Here is a 17,121-nt window from a genome sequence, read left to right on the forward strand (position 1 = left end):
CATCCTTGTTCCCTCCTTATTCATCTGGGCGTGTGCTCACGCAGGGTGTGGACACGCTGTTTATGGGATGGTGTTCCGAGGTCCATAACGTCAGTGCTGCTCTGCTCCCGGTGACGTTTCAACTGACCCAGACATCACTGCTTCAACCACGTCCCCTGGGAGCTGCCCTTGCAGCCTGCTAGCATTACAAAGGCTATTCAGTTTATGTTTTGCTTTGTTCAGTTTAATCTAATTGCTCTTAGCCATGAAAGTCCTTTAACCATACTAAACAATTCGTCTTCCTTACTGGAGTTTACACCCATCAAATACTTGTAGATAGTTATCGTGCTTCCTTTAGTCATTGTTTAGCCAAGAAATACAAGTCTAATCCAACTTCTGCTGGTGTAATGCTGAGCATGGGAGGAATAAAGCCTGCCTAATGGAGAACATAAGGTGGGCTACTTCAGCATAAAGCTTTTTAAGAACTTCCCTCTGGCAGATAATTCACAGCTGGCCTCAAAAGAGGCATTACTAGCCAGGAGGGGGGCAAGTCAAGAGGAGCTGAAAGACGATCTGATTTAGGGCTTCGTCAGTCAGGTTTTAGTGGCTGGGATGATACCAGACAGATTCAAGTATTCACCAAAGCTGAGTCCTTTCCGGTCCAGACCAGTGTTGGGAGTGGGTTAACCATCTGCAAACCATGGTGATGCACTGCCTGCAAGCTGGGCTGTGTCTGTAATTGAATGGGCACAGTACGAATGAACGTGAGACACTGTCCAGGCTCATGCCCTGACCATTCTCAGTTTACCAGGATGCACACAGCCTCTGCCTAGTTTATGCCCTATGAGCGAAGGGCTCATAGAAGACCTGTGGTGGACACAATATGCAGTCCCTGCTCTTGGGCACACTTGCTCCTGCAGGCTCTGGGGGCTGGAGTTTGGAGAACTGGTCTAGAGGACATAGTCTTCCCTCTGTTACTGAATTAATGTACCCATAGGACACCACACCATTTTTGTTTCTTGCCCATGTTGTCACTTCACCTTCTGTCTCCTTTTCTTTTCTTTTTTCTTTTTTTTTGTTTATTTTTGGTTTTTTGTTTAGTTTTGGGGTTTTTTTGTTTTTTAATTTCCAGCCCCTGCATTTCTCATAATGCATTTAAAATTATGACTTTATAAATATCCAGGATTATTTTTTGCAATACTAGGAACAGCATAAAACTTCAGAAACAGGAGAGACACCATTAACTGGTTTCAGGACTGTCAGGAGCAATGTAGAAGAATCTATTTCACCAGGTTGCAGCAACCCTTCGGCCGTGAGCATCAATGCTCTGGCATCTCTTGCTAGGAAAACTTAACTCTAACTGGAATTGTCATATTTGAACTTCCCCACCCACTGAGGTACATGGTCATTGGCACACTCAAAGTAAACATCTGCTCCCTTCCTACACAGCATACCTTTCTTCCTTTGCCAGGCTTCAGTGGAGACCAGCCTGGTCCTGCTTTGCACAATACACTTTCTGGATGGGTGCAGCAGTCAGCCCTGCACCAATCCTGGGCCATCTGTTCTGCTGGCACCAACCAAGACCTACAGCACTACTGCCATTTCCAGCAGCAACAGATTTCTCCTCTGGTCTTCTGGACAGCACTATGAAAAGCAATGCTTCCAGCAGCAAACTGGAGTGTGAATATGCCAAATAGCCTCCTTGCAATCTTTCTTGGCCACAGTTGAGCACGCCTCACGGACATAATGTCATGTTTCAAGATGCACAGTGTTGGTTTAGTGCTGGAGGGCCTAGCCAGGCTTGGTATCTCATCCTAGTGCCTACTAGGAGCAAAGCCTGGAGTGAACTATGCTCATAGCTGTACCTGAAGGTTATTTCTAAGGAAACCAACTTGCCTTCCAAAGACAGCCCCAGGTGAACTGTTAGTAATGCAAAGTGAGTGACTGGAGCAACCCTGACCAAGGGGTGGTAGTGAAGACACAGCTTTCCTCAAACCAGTACATGTTTCCCTTGGGAAGCACCTGAAAACAAGAAAGTATTCACACACTGACAGCTGTGGCATGCTACTTCTCATCCCCTTTCCAGATAGCACTTCAATATTCAAACTAAGCATGGTGAGCTTCTCCAAGTTAAAAGTTCACTGTGCCCAGGGTAGCTGTTCATGTAGGTTCCAGCTTTTATTTCTCCTGGAGGTGTGTCTGTGTTCATACCTTTTTGGCAACTCTTGAGAGCAGCTGCTTGGACTCTCACACGAAAAGCCCTAACCCCAACCAAGCTCATCAAGGATGGATCTCCTGATCACACAGAAGTCCTCTTTCATATGCCTTTTGTACAGCCAGGGGGGAAGATTCTTGGACAGAGATGAAGTGAAATTTTCCTCTATACCCCACTCCTCTCCAGCTACTGGCTTAGGCCACTGGTATCAGGCTTGGAAAGGCACAGGTGTGGCTCCAGACTTGTCCTGAGCCGTCTTCATGTCTCTCTCTGTGGGCCTGGGCTCTTCTATCCACCACATTCCTTCCTTGGCTTGCTAGGGCAGCTCAGCCCCAAAAAAGCCATCACTTGTGTTTGGCTTGCTTTAGCTCCTATAAATTCAAGCTGTTTATTACACATTACTTCATATTTGTCTCAAATGGCTCCATATTTGTCTGGATATTCTTTTCCCTTCACTTTCCTTAATAGCTTCCCCAAATGTTTTCCTGACTTGAATTTTTTTTTTTTTTTGGGCATGGCTGTGTTAGGAATAGGAAGAAAAAGGAATAGTTTGTTCTGTCTACAGAAGTACTGGCTTATCCAGAACGAATTTTGGTAGGAGTCTGCCAACACAAGGTATCTGAGCCAGCACTTTTCATGGTGTCTGCTGATTTTTCTCCAGAGATTAATTTTTCTAGACAGTGTGCTGGAAGTGTTTCCCCTACCCAGAGGGCACACATAGGTTTGCAGTATAAAGGGGAGACAGAAGGTGCCTACACTGCACCAATCCTCTTTCTGCAGAGCCAAGGAAGAGTCACTTTTTTCCTTGATTATATTCAGACAAATGTTCCTGGAAACTTTGGAGGCATTTGTCTTGGTCATAACCACATTGTACACACTGGAGAGCTCCTAATAATGTAAATCCATTAGGCTTAAATGATAAAAGCAGAAAATAACATTGTAAGACAGAAACGAAAAGGAGACTGGCTGTTATGGGCTAGCTCTATATTTAGCACCTTGGACTCAAAAGCACTGTAGAATATGGAAATTAAAAACAGACCAGAGCATCCACTCCATGCAGATGCAAGAGGTATGGGAGAAGGCAGAACAAACTGTTCTTGCTTTCTCCAGAATCCCTCAAACACAAAGGTAACCAGGGGTGGGGGAAAAGGGAATGGTAAGCAGTAAGTCCAAGATGAAGAGAGATCTAAGGAGGCAAAGAGAGATCAAAGATGATCCACTCAGTTGTGAGTGCAGGGTGGGACACCTAGGACACAGCAGCCCCGCTCACTGCTCTGTCTCCTAGGCATATGGTGAGTAAACAATATGTTATTAATAACTCACAATAACAGGTCTGTTATCATCTATTCATGTCAAACAATGCTGAGGAAGGAACTGTACAAATTAAAAGCACAATATTCTTTAATTACAATAATAATAATAATAATAATAATAATAATAATAATAATAATAATGCGCTCTGCCTCCCTTACATAATATAAAAGCCAAAGTAATACAAAGAACTCACTCTGGTCAGTTCCTCACATGTCTTAACTTCCAGATGCCTCTGGAAAGGTAATATGTCAGAAACCTGTCTCCTTTTGCAGCATGGTAACACCTACAGCACCCCAGCCATGCACCCAGGACAGACCCAGGGGCTCTGCCAAGCCCCCCTCTGAAGCAGCAGGAGCAGGCTCTGTATGGTGTAGGTGAGGTTTCAGGGGCACATTGTCACTCTTGCCCAGAAAGACAAGCTTCCCTCTGTACCTGTTCAGCAACTGGTGAGCTGGAGAAATTGGATTCCACCCATAACTGGGAGGTTTCTCCACTGCATGAGTCCTGGATGCATCTCCAGAAGGTTTCCCTCTCCACTCTGCTCAACCAGCAACAGCTGGAGGCTCTTGCACAGGATGCTGTTCCCACCTTGCCACAGGTGTTCAAGATCTCCACTGACCAGAAGCAATGCAGCAACATCTTTGTAGAGAAATGATGTCCAGGATAATCAGAGTAGAAAAAACTATTTTAAATAAACATTTTTAAAGAGTTTGAAATCATCAGAGACTCATGAATGACTAAATAAGACTTGGACAAAATGCAGAAAAGAGTCCCAGGCTGAGATAAAGCCCTGAGCTGTATTTTTGCTGTTTTCTTTAAGTAGGATAAATTCCTCCAATTAATTAGTAGCCTTCTATTTCTCTGTCTGACTTTAATAAAGCTCCCTTTGCCTAAGACAAGGATAGCTCCCTCCCTCCTCACTCTTCTAGAAGTTTATCCTAATAACTACCATCACAGTGCAATGAAGTTATGCCTATGAAAAGGAAAACATCTGAACTTCTACGAGAAATCTTACTTACCAGAAGTTCTTAAAGCCTGCACAAATGGAGAAAGAGAGAGAGAGAGAAAGAAAAGAAAGAAAGAAAGAAAGAAAGAAAGAAAAGAAAGAAAAGAAAGAAAAGAAAGAAAAGAAAGAAAGAAAGAAAGAAAGAAAGAAAGAAAGAAAGAAAGAAAGAAAGAAAGAAAGAAAGAAAGAAAGAAAGAAAGAAAGAAAGAAAGAAANAGAAAGAAAGAAAGAAAGAAAGAAAGAAAGAAAGAAAGAAAGAAAGAAAGAAAGAAAGAAAGAAAGAAAGAAAGAAAGAAAGAAAGAAAGAAAGATTGATTTATCTTCTGGGTAGCAATGCTGGGCATCCACATTCCCATGCTTAAACTCAAGGGTGATCATTTGGTTTAGCTGTGCATTGTACTTTGCAAAGTTCTTCCACTGTTTCCCACTGGTTAATTAGAAAATGTTAAGTCTCAGGCAATTTGGGCTGCTCTATATTTAAGTCCAAAAATGACAAGGAAGTAAACATGCTTCTGGGATGACCTATTACTATTTAAAACAGGGGTGGGGATGGAAAGTGAAGTTTATACCCTTGGGATGCAGACAAACACTGAGGGCAATAACAATGGCATCTGCTGATGGTTTGGGGTCATGGGCTGTAAACTGCTTGTCTGTACAGAGATAATTCCTAGGGGCAAGGCTTCACGTGCAGCTCAGGGTGGATTTCTTGGCAGAGAGCATGTGAAAAGGGTGTTTTTGGCCACATTTGGCTTGCCCTGTATTAATATATATGTATATACATAAAATTACAGTTTGTTGAAGGAAAAAAAAAACAATCTTCCCATCAGCTGATGCACCTGTGACTCTGTGGCTCACAGCACAACAGAGCCTGCATTGATCGCCCTTCTCTGAATGGCTTGCACTTTCTTCATCACACAGGTGCATCTACTAAAAAAGCAGGTGTTTAGACAGTTCCCACTGGTTTTCTCATTTAAAATACCACTTCTTCCAACACCTCCTTCATTCTTTCCCAAGCCCCCACCACATCCTCCTTACCACTGCCTGACATATCCCCCCAGTAGTCATGGCCTGATGGAGATTCTCCTGGGATCACTTCTGCTGAAGCAGAGACTCAATAAAGTTGAAAGGTTTGGGGTGACCTCTCTCAGTGTGAGTCTGGGACAGCAGACAGCTCCTGGGACAGAGACCACAACAACAGGATGAGATGAAGATCTTTCTTACTCTCTCACCTTTTCACCCCTCATCCTCTAGGTTTTTTTTTCCCTCTCAGCTCTAACACCAGGCCTTAACACCAGGGCCAGACTGGAGAATTGATACAGATTAAAAAACAGGATGAGGGGGAAGGGTTTTGGCAGATGTTCATTAAGCCAGATCAGTTCTTCAGTTCAATTCAGTGTTGTGCAAAGTGTGCCAGGGAGCTGGGGGACTGCAGTGCCATGCATGGGGCCAGGGGCAAGGACAGGTATTATGTGTCAGGAACACCTTGGGTCAGCATGGATACTGGAGGCTTTATCTCATGAAATGGCATTATGTATTTTGGTGACAGTGATTGCTTAGACGTGCCTTTGGCACCCATAAATTAGATTTAAACAATGTGGTTTGAAACAGGTAATTTAAAGCCACCTTGAAGAAAAACTAAAAGTACTGGAAGAGATTTGACAAATACCTTTAGGAGCAAAGTCTTCTAATAGCACTTCTAGGAAAATAACCTGTAGAAAGGTCTGTGTTGGTTTTGGATGGGATAGAGTTAATTTTTCTTCTAGCAGCTGCTGTGACACTATGGTTTGGATTTGTGACCAAAACAATGTTGATAACACAGAGATGTTTTTGTTACAGGTGAGGAGGGCTGACACTGAGCCAGGACCTTTTCTGCCTCCCTCCCCACCACACAAACAAGAGGGCTGGGAGTGCACAGGAAGTTGTGAGAGGGCACAGCAGGGACAGGTGACCCCAGCTGACCAAAGGAATATCCTAGACCATATGGCATCATGCTCAGCATTTAAAGCTGGGGGAAGGAGAGACGGAGGCTTTTGGACTGATGGTGTTTGTCTTCCAAGTTACCATTACACATGGTGGAGCCTTGCTTTCCCAGGGATGGCTGAACACCTGCCTGAACACGGGAAGTGGTGAATAGATTCCTTGTTCCTCTTTGTTTGTGTGTGGCTTTTGCTTTGCCTGTTAAACTGTCTTTATCTCAACACACGACCTCTCTCGCTCTGACTTTTCTGATTCCCTTCCCTATCACAGTAGGGAGAGAGTGAATGACTGGCTGTGTGGGGCTTGGTTTTGGACTAGAGTTAAACCACAATGAGATCCTAGCAAGAACCAAGTGAGAAAAGGTAAAGATAAGAAAGTTTTGCTTTGAACTACCAACTACCTTTGATGTCACTGTTTCAGCTTTTTTTTCCACATGGAGTATAGTTTAAGCTGTGTCCTCAGCGGGCCTGCTTGTGTGCCAATAATAAGGCACAATTCCAGTCATTAAATGCTATGGCTCCGACACAAATTAATTTTCATATCCATTCATCATACTGAAGAACATCTCAAGCCATGAGGTTTCTGGTTTTTATTATGCAGGCTATATTTTTTTTTTTCATATTGTGCAATCAGGAAGGCAAAATTCAAAATCTGTAGGCAAGAAAATTTCACATTTTCATGGAAAAGGAAGGAGGATGATGTATGTGTTTTATACAGTTCATTAACACCGAAGATCCAAAGAAACTGTTGGGCATAAAGATATTAGATGTCTATGAATAAACAACAGTAATGATTTAGAAACTCTCCCATCATAGTCCTTGTGTCCCACTACTGCCCAAAGCACCACTCATGCCCAGGACTTTGCTTGTGTGGGGGAGATCCACACAAGCTGGGTCAGCTTTTCTGGGAGCTTGATGAACAGCTTTCTGCACAAAGCTGAATCACAGCTTTCCGTATTGAGCCTGAAAGCAAAAGATAAAATCTCATCCAGTTTTTGAGGCAGCTGTTTGATAACAGAATGGGTTCTGCCCTGATGCAAACAGAGCTCAGCAGCTCCACCGAAGGCACTGGCCAACAGCACTGTCCCTCATTAAGTCTTGCTAATTATATTAGCTGCCTCTCAGCTGTTGCGTGGGCAGTAGCCAGGAAAGGGATAGTGACAGAAGCGACTCCCGAGGAGGACTCTAAATGCACTGACACATGTAATCCTGCCTTGCCAAGGGGATCAGACCAAGTGGCCTTTGGGGTCCTTTTCTCACACTTTGTAGCCCTGGCCAGACTCCCTGAGCCACCTAATGGAGATTGCAGCAGAAGTTGCTGCCAATTCCAGATGGCAAAAGTCACCTTGCTGAGCTGTCACCAGCTGACAGCAGGAGCCTGCACACTGCCCTGGGAGCACTTGGCACACATGTCCCGAGGGGTACCCAGAGCACCCTTCTCCTTAGTGCCATTGTGAGCCACAGCTGTCTTTGCATCTGGGCTGCTCGGGGTTTGCTGGCAAGGCTGGGCCTGGGTAGGAACGCAGAGCGATGACAGTGTGGTTATTCTGAAGCTGGCTTGCTGACACAGGATGCACTGCACAGCAGCAGAGACCAGGTGACCTCAGGTGCTGCCTCTGGGCCAGCAGAAACCCCAAACCTCCAGGGAACCCATGTGTTCACCCTGGCAGGTGACCACCAGCCAGAGCCACGGTGTGATGCCTTGCACCAGGACTTGGCATCTGGCTGCAGCATCCCTGCCTCTCCCCATGCTGCAGAAAAGGAAGCAGCTAATGTCAGGAGAGAGAAAAAGCCCCACAGCAAAGGAGCTGTTATCATCCTGATAACAGAGGAGACCCCCTCCCAGGATGTGGTACCAACTTCCTGCCATGACTGAGACAGAGAAGGTCTTCCACATCCCAGGAAGGACCCCCTAATAGGGAGTTGACCAGTCTGAGGAGAACTATGGTCTGGGCTCAGGCTTAGCAGCAGAGACTGCTGCTTGAGCAGCAGCAAGTGACCAGAGGTTTTCCCTGTCTGCTTGGAGAAGCCAGCAAAATGTCCCCAAGAGAGCATGGCTGCTGGAGTCTCGGCTCAACATTATGGCAGGGAGATATGTATTGGTGCACAAAGGGGGACTGACTATGACACTAATTGAAAATGACTTTAGAAGAATATAGGCCAGCAGAGCATAATCTGTCCTACAGTTTGGCCAAGATACTGTGTTGGTACCTTGGCCACAAACACTGACAGGACAGGTTCATGGATTGTGCACAGTTAAAATAGAGGACTGTGTTGCATCCTGAAAGCACAGGAGCAGTGCTAGCAGCCAGAGTTAATAGTCAGAGCCAGATGCTCGCCCACCTCCCACTCCTTCTCCCCAGAAAACAGCATGCCTTTCTTGTCTGCTACTCGCTGTTCCCAGCACCAGCTGATGAGGCGTCTCCTTCTCCCCCGGCTGGTACAAAATAGGCGTCCATCTTCCAGGAAAGGCACAAATCTTCTTTGACAAGCAGTGATATTAACAGGGATTAGGGAATGCAAGAGTCTGTGCCAGAATTGAACAAAGGATGCAGCCCAGGCTGCCTGGCCCTGGAAGCTTTTTAATCAAGATTAAAGGTTACATTGAGGACGGGGCTGTATTTTCAACCCACCATGGAACTATCCGTTCACCCATTCAGAACAAGGATTTCTGTGGAACTGGCAGCTTGTGATATGGGGAGGCTCACACCAGCATCGATCCTAATCTCAGGAATGGAGTGCAGTGATGGAAAGGGAGCATTGTGGCTGGCAAGGCAGCTACTGAAGACATCACCCCTGCTGGCTTGTATTGCTTCCCAAGCTGAGATGGCATCATGGCACAAGACATTTTCCTATCAGAGCTCCCTTGGTGTGTGGATGACAGGCAAGCCTTGCCTTCAAACCCCATGGAACCCTCTTTGTCAGGCAAAGGATTTCCATTCTCTCAATGGATTTGGTAACTTGCAAATAACATCCATCCCTACCCCTCATCTCCACTCGTCCTCTTGCAGTGAGTCCCCACTGTGCACCCAAGGCAAGGTCTGGACCTGCACAGGCAGTAAACAAAAGTGCCTGCAAATAATAAAATCCCATGTCAGTAGAACTTGTGGTTTCTAGTGTTTTACCAACATTATTTTCTAGGTGCATTTAGTAAAAAACTTTTTACTTGGGAACATTTGCCATTTGTTTGTGGGATCAGAATTGATAGATTGAACTCTTTAGCAACAGCTGCTAATCCATGATCACACTTGGGGCTTGGACATACATTTGTGACACTTGATACTGAAGTTTCAATGCCTTGAAGTCCATTAACACAGCCACAAGATCACACTCAAAGATTTGGAAAAAGCAAACCCTTTAGTTTTTGCAAGGAGTAGAAGAATTGCTCTGACACCTACCTCAGATAAACTCTCTAAAACAGCCAGTTTTCACAGCCATTCCAGCTGTGGCAAAGTGGGTCTCGGCACAGGGAGCTGAGAGAACATTCAGGCTGAGCTTTCTTCACCGCAGCAGGGCTGCTGCTGGCCCCACAGCCAAACTGGGTGCAGAGTAAAGTGTGTGTACACCAAGGGGTGAGCGTGCATGTGTGCACACATTACTGCACCTGTGGTACCAATCCTCTGTGTGCTTTAAATGCCACCCCATCCATGTGATATGCTGAACGACGAAAACAGTAACACATGAAGTTACACGCTGACTCTTGTCTGGATTTGAAGCTGGTTACACCCTGCCTTTGGTTTCATGCGGTTTTAAATGAAGGTTTTCTTCCTCATCCTTACAAGTTTGACTATAGGCAAACAGGAAAGGGGAGAGGGAAAGAAAACAGACAAAACCAGGGATGGTTCAAGGCACCCACCAAACGCAGCTGTCTCTGGTTACTAGGTGTCTGTTATCCTGTATCAGTCATATGTGGACAGCCATTAAGTACATGTGTAAATAATCACAACTGCTGAGCCCCTTATGGGTTTTAGTGAGAAAAATTGCCTTTGTGAAATTGCCACAGGATGTGCCTTATTCTCTGGTCTGTATTCATTATTCTCTTGTATAAAAATTTCATTTACGTAGTCAGAAACAATGCCACGAGATCTAGGCCAGCAACCGCACACCCTAACTAACCAGGAAGAAAAGCCAAAGCAAATATTCCTGGGCTCTGCAATGCACAGTACAGACTGGATAATTACCCACCCAAACTATTCAGAGGATAACAAATACAGTATTAAAAAGAAATAATGTCAGGATTGGTCCATGAGCCATTCGGCGGCCAAACGCTGAAGTAACAAATTATGATTTTGGATCGGTGGTTCACAGGGGTCTGTTCAGCACCACGGGGACTGTGGGTCCTCCCCCACTGCTGGCACCCGCCACAGGGCTGGGGGTGCCAGGGCAGAACGCCCTTCCCATCAGCTCTGAACAGCCACCCTGCCCATTTCAGCACAGCCTGCAATGCAAGAGCTCTCAAAAGCCAGCGCTGAGGACAGCAGCTGCCCTGAGAGCCCCAGGATGTCACCCTGCAAAGCAGCGCCTGGGCTTGTGCCAGCCACGCAGTGCTGGACCCACTCCCATATGTGAGTGAACTGACTTCCTTCAATGCAGTACATTTGGTCCCTCCCCAGGATGCTGAAATAAATAAGGTCACTTGCACAAACACGCCCTGTTTATCTTCCTCACTGCCACCAGCTCTCACCCTCTTCAAACATGACTACTATGTTCCCACTCACGTACCCTGCTCCGACACCCCTACTCTGGTCTTCCTCCTGGCTAAACAAAGCTGGTTTTGCATTGCAATCGAAAGGAATCCCAAGAAGTGCTCCCACAGACGCTACGAAATGAAATGTTACAATGACTTAAAGGCTTAGGAGAGGGCAAGGGTCAAGTGGATTACCCTCCTCATATAGCTCACAGGTTTTCTATTAGGAAAATCCCCCTCCAGTTGTCAAGAAGGCAAGTTATAGAGATCACAAACACAGTTTCTTCTCAAGACAGCACCTCCCACCTCCTCCCTCTGTCCCTATCTCCCACTGATCTCCAACAGCTAAAGACTCTGGGTGGTTTACTTCAAAGCAGGTTGCAATTTCTAACTCCAGTGCTCTTCCATGGACTCTGGGTGCTGGTTATGGTCTGAATGAATAAATCATGTAAGCAGACACAGTTAGCTCTGGATTACTTTTGAGAAGAGAGGTGCAAAAGCATTTCACCAAGATATACACTAAGGTGAATGGGAAAGACAGGATCTAGACACTGTCTTCCAGGCTTCAGTGCTTTGAACTAACTTAATAGCCTGCTAATAGATTAAATGTTCATTAAAAAAATAAACAAAACCCACAAAAAACCCTACAAACAAACAAAACCCAGCAAACAAACACAAGCAAACAAAAGACCCCTAAACCCAAGCCATAGATCATATTACCCCCAATGCATCTCAGCACTGATATCTCAGCATCCCAATATAAAATTTTTACTGCCTCTTCTTCCATTTTCTAATCACATTTTCTCCAATTTTGTGGCAAAAATTTCCCAAATTCTGCTACGAAATCCTGGATAGCTGTGCCAAAGCCACTGCCATTGAATGGAAGTTGCCAGTGGATAGGTGCGAGTTGATTTGGTCTCTGAAGCACGTGATCTGCCCAGTGTAGAGAAGTTTATCCAAGAGAGCACTGTGATAATTTGTATTTAACACTCCAGGACAGCTCATCAGGCATCCTGTAGCAAAGAGAAAGGAGAATAAAAACTGACATGACAGCAAAAGGTAATTTTTCTCTTGACGCAGACATGAACCTAATGTTGCCGATCAATCAGGGGCTACTAACTGGACAGATCTGCACTCAGAATGTTTACACTGATAAAACTGAAGGAATCTTCCAGCTCAGCTTACTCTTATAACAGACCTGGCACATGCAGCTTTTGTTTACCTACAGACTTTCTGGTGAGAAATATGTTTGGAAGAGGCTTAGTTTGCTGTGGTTTGCTTTTACAGTGCTCTGCTGCTGCTTTGCTAGTATACAGAGGAAAACTTCCTTGCAATCTGGCATGGCCCCATTTCTCAGTTTTCCTCTTCCAGCAGAAATTTTGAATTCATGGTTATTCCTGATTTTCCCAGCTTACCTTGCTATTGCTCAGGGCTGCAGCTTGGCCCTAGTCTCTGAGAGAAACTCATGCCTTGAAACATGAGTGTGGACTAGGATTTATCTATCTCCACCAAGGATGATCTCTGGAGGAAAAAAGCAGGGTTCATCTATAAGACTTCATCAAGAAGCACCTTACTGAGACAGTTTCACTACAGGTGAAATACCTCTGAAATGGGTGGAACTGCACATGCTGAAAACTGGAATGATGCAGCTGGGTACTTATCCCCCAGTAACCCAGCTGAGGGCTGTCCATGGGCACACACCTTGAATATCCACACAGGGAATGACAGATCACAGTGCTGCAACTTGCAGTAATAGGAGAAAACAACAGATCAAAGGTGGCCTCTTAATCTGCTTTGATCTGTGCTCCCCTATCTCAGCTCACAAGGCAGTACTTTGTGTGCATGGCTAGAGGGGACCATCCAGCATTTGTGCTTTTATTGTCTAGGAGACTTAGTCTCCTGCCTGAATGCAGTCCAACACGCATTTTACCATCTGCTCTATTTCCTATGTGCCTATGAGATCATTTTTCTACATGTGAAATTATAACATGAAGATTCACATATGCTTACACAGCTTATATCTATTATTATTTGTTAAACACTGAGAAGTTCCTTGGCACAATACAGGGCCCAGCATGAAGACATATCAAGCCCTGAAGCCATACTTCATGTGAAGTACACCCAAAATGGCTATTCTGGCTGAAAGAGCAGTGTTAGGAATTTCAAACCACTTCCCTTCCTTGGAGTTCTGAGCAGATTCATGACATTTCTGGCAATGCAGCGTAAAGAGCCATTCACAGAAATTTGTGCTGCAGTCATCACAAAAGCTTTCTTTTTTTCCACTCATGCAAAACCTGATTTTCAGTGCAAAATATACACTTCAGCAAGTTTAAGATAGTCCATAAAGATTTTGGAATGCAATTTTAGATCAAAATTATAATAATAAAATGCCACTGTTCCTTTTTCAGTTGATAGTTATAATAACGTTGGTTGTTTGTGAAGAAGCTCACATCTTTGTGAAACTTGTAACCCACATTTTCCCGTTTCTAATTTATTGTGTTATTCTCCTCAGCCTACATCTCCCATTTTCCTTGCAGGAGCATTTAATGAGAGCTGAAACAGAGTTCCCCATTTTCTTTCATTTCCTTTCTCTTCCTTTTTTGGTTTCCATTCTCTCTTGTTCTGGTTCCTCATCTCTCCTGAAGACAAGGGCAGAGGGTGACTGGATGCTGTCCTAGATTCACAGGGTGCCATGTGGCCATCCATGTCCTCTCTCCTGGTCCCACTCCATGTGCAAAGGAGGATTTGTCTCACTTCCCCTGACATGTCTAAAATACAGGTGTCTGTATCTAGGCTATGCGTGAAGCTCTCTCAGTACCAAGAGGAAGAAGCAGGCACGGATAAATTCACCTCATCCTAGGTAGGGTAGTGCCCAAAATAGGTCAGATGAATCATGGCTTCAAAGTGCTCTGCTGACCACAAAGAGAGCCTAGATGACTAAATGTTTAGTGTTAGCTGAGACAAAGCCTGTCCTCAAGCATCTTTCCTTTATGCCATTATTCTGTCTATTCTCCTGTTGCTCCCAGCACGTTATCCTCCTGAACTGTCCACCTGGCTTTTCTCCTTGTGAGTGGCAATGCCCACAGAAATGGTAACTTTGTTCCAGCTGCTGTTCTGAAGCAATTCCCCAGCCTGGGCTTTCTTCTCAGATATCTCACTGACATAGCATTTCATGGACTGCCTTACAAGAATCATTTGCAAAAGCTCCTAGCTTATATTTCACGTCTCTTTTCAGAATTCACCTCTACCAGGATGCACACACTAGAGATTGCCTATTGCTAGCAGCTAAGTAGGTGGTCTGTTGGGAATCATTAACATTTTTCCTCTTGTGCATTAACCCCTCCAAAAGGACTTTTAAGAGTGAAAGCTGCTATTATCCAATCACCAATATTCTAGGGCTGGCAGAGCCATGGACTCGAGCCCCTCAAGTCTACAGGGTGGGTTTATACAAGGGTTTACAATAGCTTTCTGACACTGTGAATGGCAGCATAAGTTACAATGCATAAATAGATTAACAAGATAAAGTGGGTTTACTTCTTTAAATAGCCCTTACAGGCACCAGAGTTCCTCTACAGATTTAAAGGAGCCTTTTCTTCTTACTTCTCCACCTTCCTCATTTTAAGCAGGTAGCCATGAATGGAGTACACATTGTGAAATGCCATTGCCTCTTCATCAGGTTACAGCACTAGAGAAGAAAAAAAATGAAAATCCAAATGAAAATCACTTCTCTTTCCAGTCTCATTCTACCTCAGGGTTCCCCCTAAAAGCTGAAAGGGATTAAGATCTTAAATAACTTGCTGACAAAACCATTGTACAATGGAACCATTTGGTAACATTGGGAGGAGATGTTCAGCTTTGTTTTTCTTCATAGTGGGTCTGACTAAAATCAACTATTCTCTTAGCCCATAAATAAATGCAAAGCCTCATCCAGTTGCAGGAACTCCCAGCACAGGGTTGAGGCTTCTGAGAGAATGATTTCTGGAAGCAGTTCTTCCCATGTGGGCACAGCGAGTGCCAGCAAATATCTGCTTTGGCAGGAACAGAACTTGTTAATCTGAAGTGTCAAATGCCCACACATCTCACGGAAATCCATGAGATCCCAAAATCTGAGAAAATGGGAGATGGGGAAGATCTTTGCCTTTGGGAGTAAGCCCATTAACAGCATGCTTCTGAAGAGGCTGAGAGCTCACAGAGAAGCTGCTTTCATCTTCTGCAAAATGTCAAAAACAAATGTCCAGTACTATGAGCATCATCCTATCACTGCAGCACCTACACATCCCAGCTGGCATTAGGACATGGCTGTAGCAGCTGGCAGGGATCCCAGATCAGAGTGAGCATGCAGGCACAAGCATGGAGCTGAAATAGTGCTGAAACTAATAGGAAAGGAGGCAGGACAGCAAAAGCACGGAGATCTGTACTGCTGCCCTTGTATTCTAAGGTTGTGCAGACTCTAACAGAAGCAAACCAACTCAATTTTGTATACAACAAAGCAAGTAATTATAGGAGAGGGATTAAACTTCTGCTTAACAGTCTTCAAGAGTAAAAAATACCTGTACAAGGCTCCTAGAATATCCCTTAACATCAGCAGTTTTTGCTTAGCACAACTTAGTGTGAAGTAATAAAAAAAATCACTAAGTTGTTGCCACTTGCACTTCCGCTACAATTTGGAAAGTCAAGACCAGCTCCATGGCAGAATCAACAGCTCCAAGCCAAGGATCAGCATTTTTGATCCTATTTGTAGCTCAAATTGGTGGTCTCCTTTCTACTTGGGTGGTAGGAACCAGCTGGTCCCACTTAGACATTTATAGGAAACATGTCCAGGTCAGAGCAAATTGTTTCCAGGATATTTTTCTAATTGAGAAGGGGAAAGAGGTACTTCCATTGAGAAAGCCATCACAACCTAAGGTAAGCTCAGCTAAACGAAACTTGCTTTCCATGGATGGTAAGGAGAACCTCAGACCCATTAGATTGCCAGTGGGTGGCACAATGAATCCTTCACATGATACCTAAGCCTTCCACACCTTTGCAACACCATTGCTGAACCTTTTAACTGCAAATGTGTTTTGGAAACTTCAACCCAAATAGACGAGATTCCCAGCTTCAGCATCTTCCACATATTACCAGCCACACATGACTATGCTTAGGTCTGTTTCACTTCAAAATCCTTATTTCTACCTCAGCTTTGGAGGTCTAACTCCTCTGTATGGCTATCCTGGTGCATGGGCTGTCCTAGACAAAGAGGTCCAACCCAGGCATTGAAGAACAGTGTCCAGATGAGTGTTGCCCTCAAGCTGTACCTTCCTATCCTTTCCTCTCTACTCTGACAGTCTGGTGTCTCTTATAGAGACAGCAATCCTAAGGATCACTTTTCAGATTCCACCTGGCAGGGCTGGCTGCCTTCAACCTTCATCCAGAGCTCAAGATATGGCCTTCAAAATACCTTGCAAACACACATCACCTGAGACTTCAAGCTGCTCTGGCTTGTGCCTCATTAAGCTGCACGGTGATAACAGCCAGTGATAACAACTGTGAAATCCGCATCTGAAACCAACTGGTTCTTGTGAGATGCACTTTTGCCACTGGCCTTATGCTGCCTGCAAAGAAACACTAGGCTAGAGCAAACAGAAGAGCAAGAAAGCATCATTACCAGGCAGGCACTGAGCAGAGAGTGCCTTTTCCCTGTGGTAATTTACTCTATAGTTTTCAGATTTACTAGTCTGTTTCGGGTCATGTTGTTTCAATGTCTTTTCCCCAAGAATAAATACAGCATGAAAAGTCTGCTAATGGACCCCTGTAGACAGAGTCTAACTCCAGGTCATAGAAGCAGCTGGCAAACATACTCACAAGCTATAATATCCACATGACAAACCTCAATATTCACTCATGCCCCATTAGCTCCACCATCAGCACGAGCCCTGTGCTTCCAAAAGCATGGGTGAGGGAC

General features: G+C 44.6%; 1 long non-coding RNA gene across 2 annotated transcripts; it reads right to left on the bottom strand.

Annotated features, from left to right (window-relative positions):
• Positions 1-11,875: 11,875 nt before the first annotated feature.
• LOC117244043 lies at positions 11,876-16,434 on the bottom strand. 2 transcript variants are annotated; one of them, XR_004496408.1, is made up of 3 exons: positions 16,353-16,434; positions 14,731-14,862; positions 11,876-12,190 (listed from the first exon to the last, which is right to left on the bottom strand). It is a non-coding gene; the product is annotated as an uncharacterized LOC117244043 (long non-coding RNA). The 2 variants fall into 2 exon arrangements; XR_004496403.1 differs by lacking the exon at positions 11,876-12,190 and adding an exon at positions 12,598-12,698.
• Between the last annotated feature and the right edge of the window lie 687 nt (positions 16,435-17,121).

This window comes from Parus major, chromosome 1 (genome assembly GCF_001522545.3).
Source record: "Parus major isolate Abel chromosome 1, Parus_major1.1, whole genome shotgun sequence".
NCBI lineage: Eukaryota > Metazoa > Chordata > Aves > Passeriformes > Paridae > Parus > Parus major.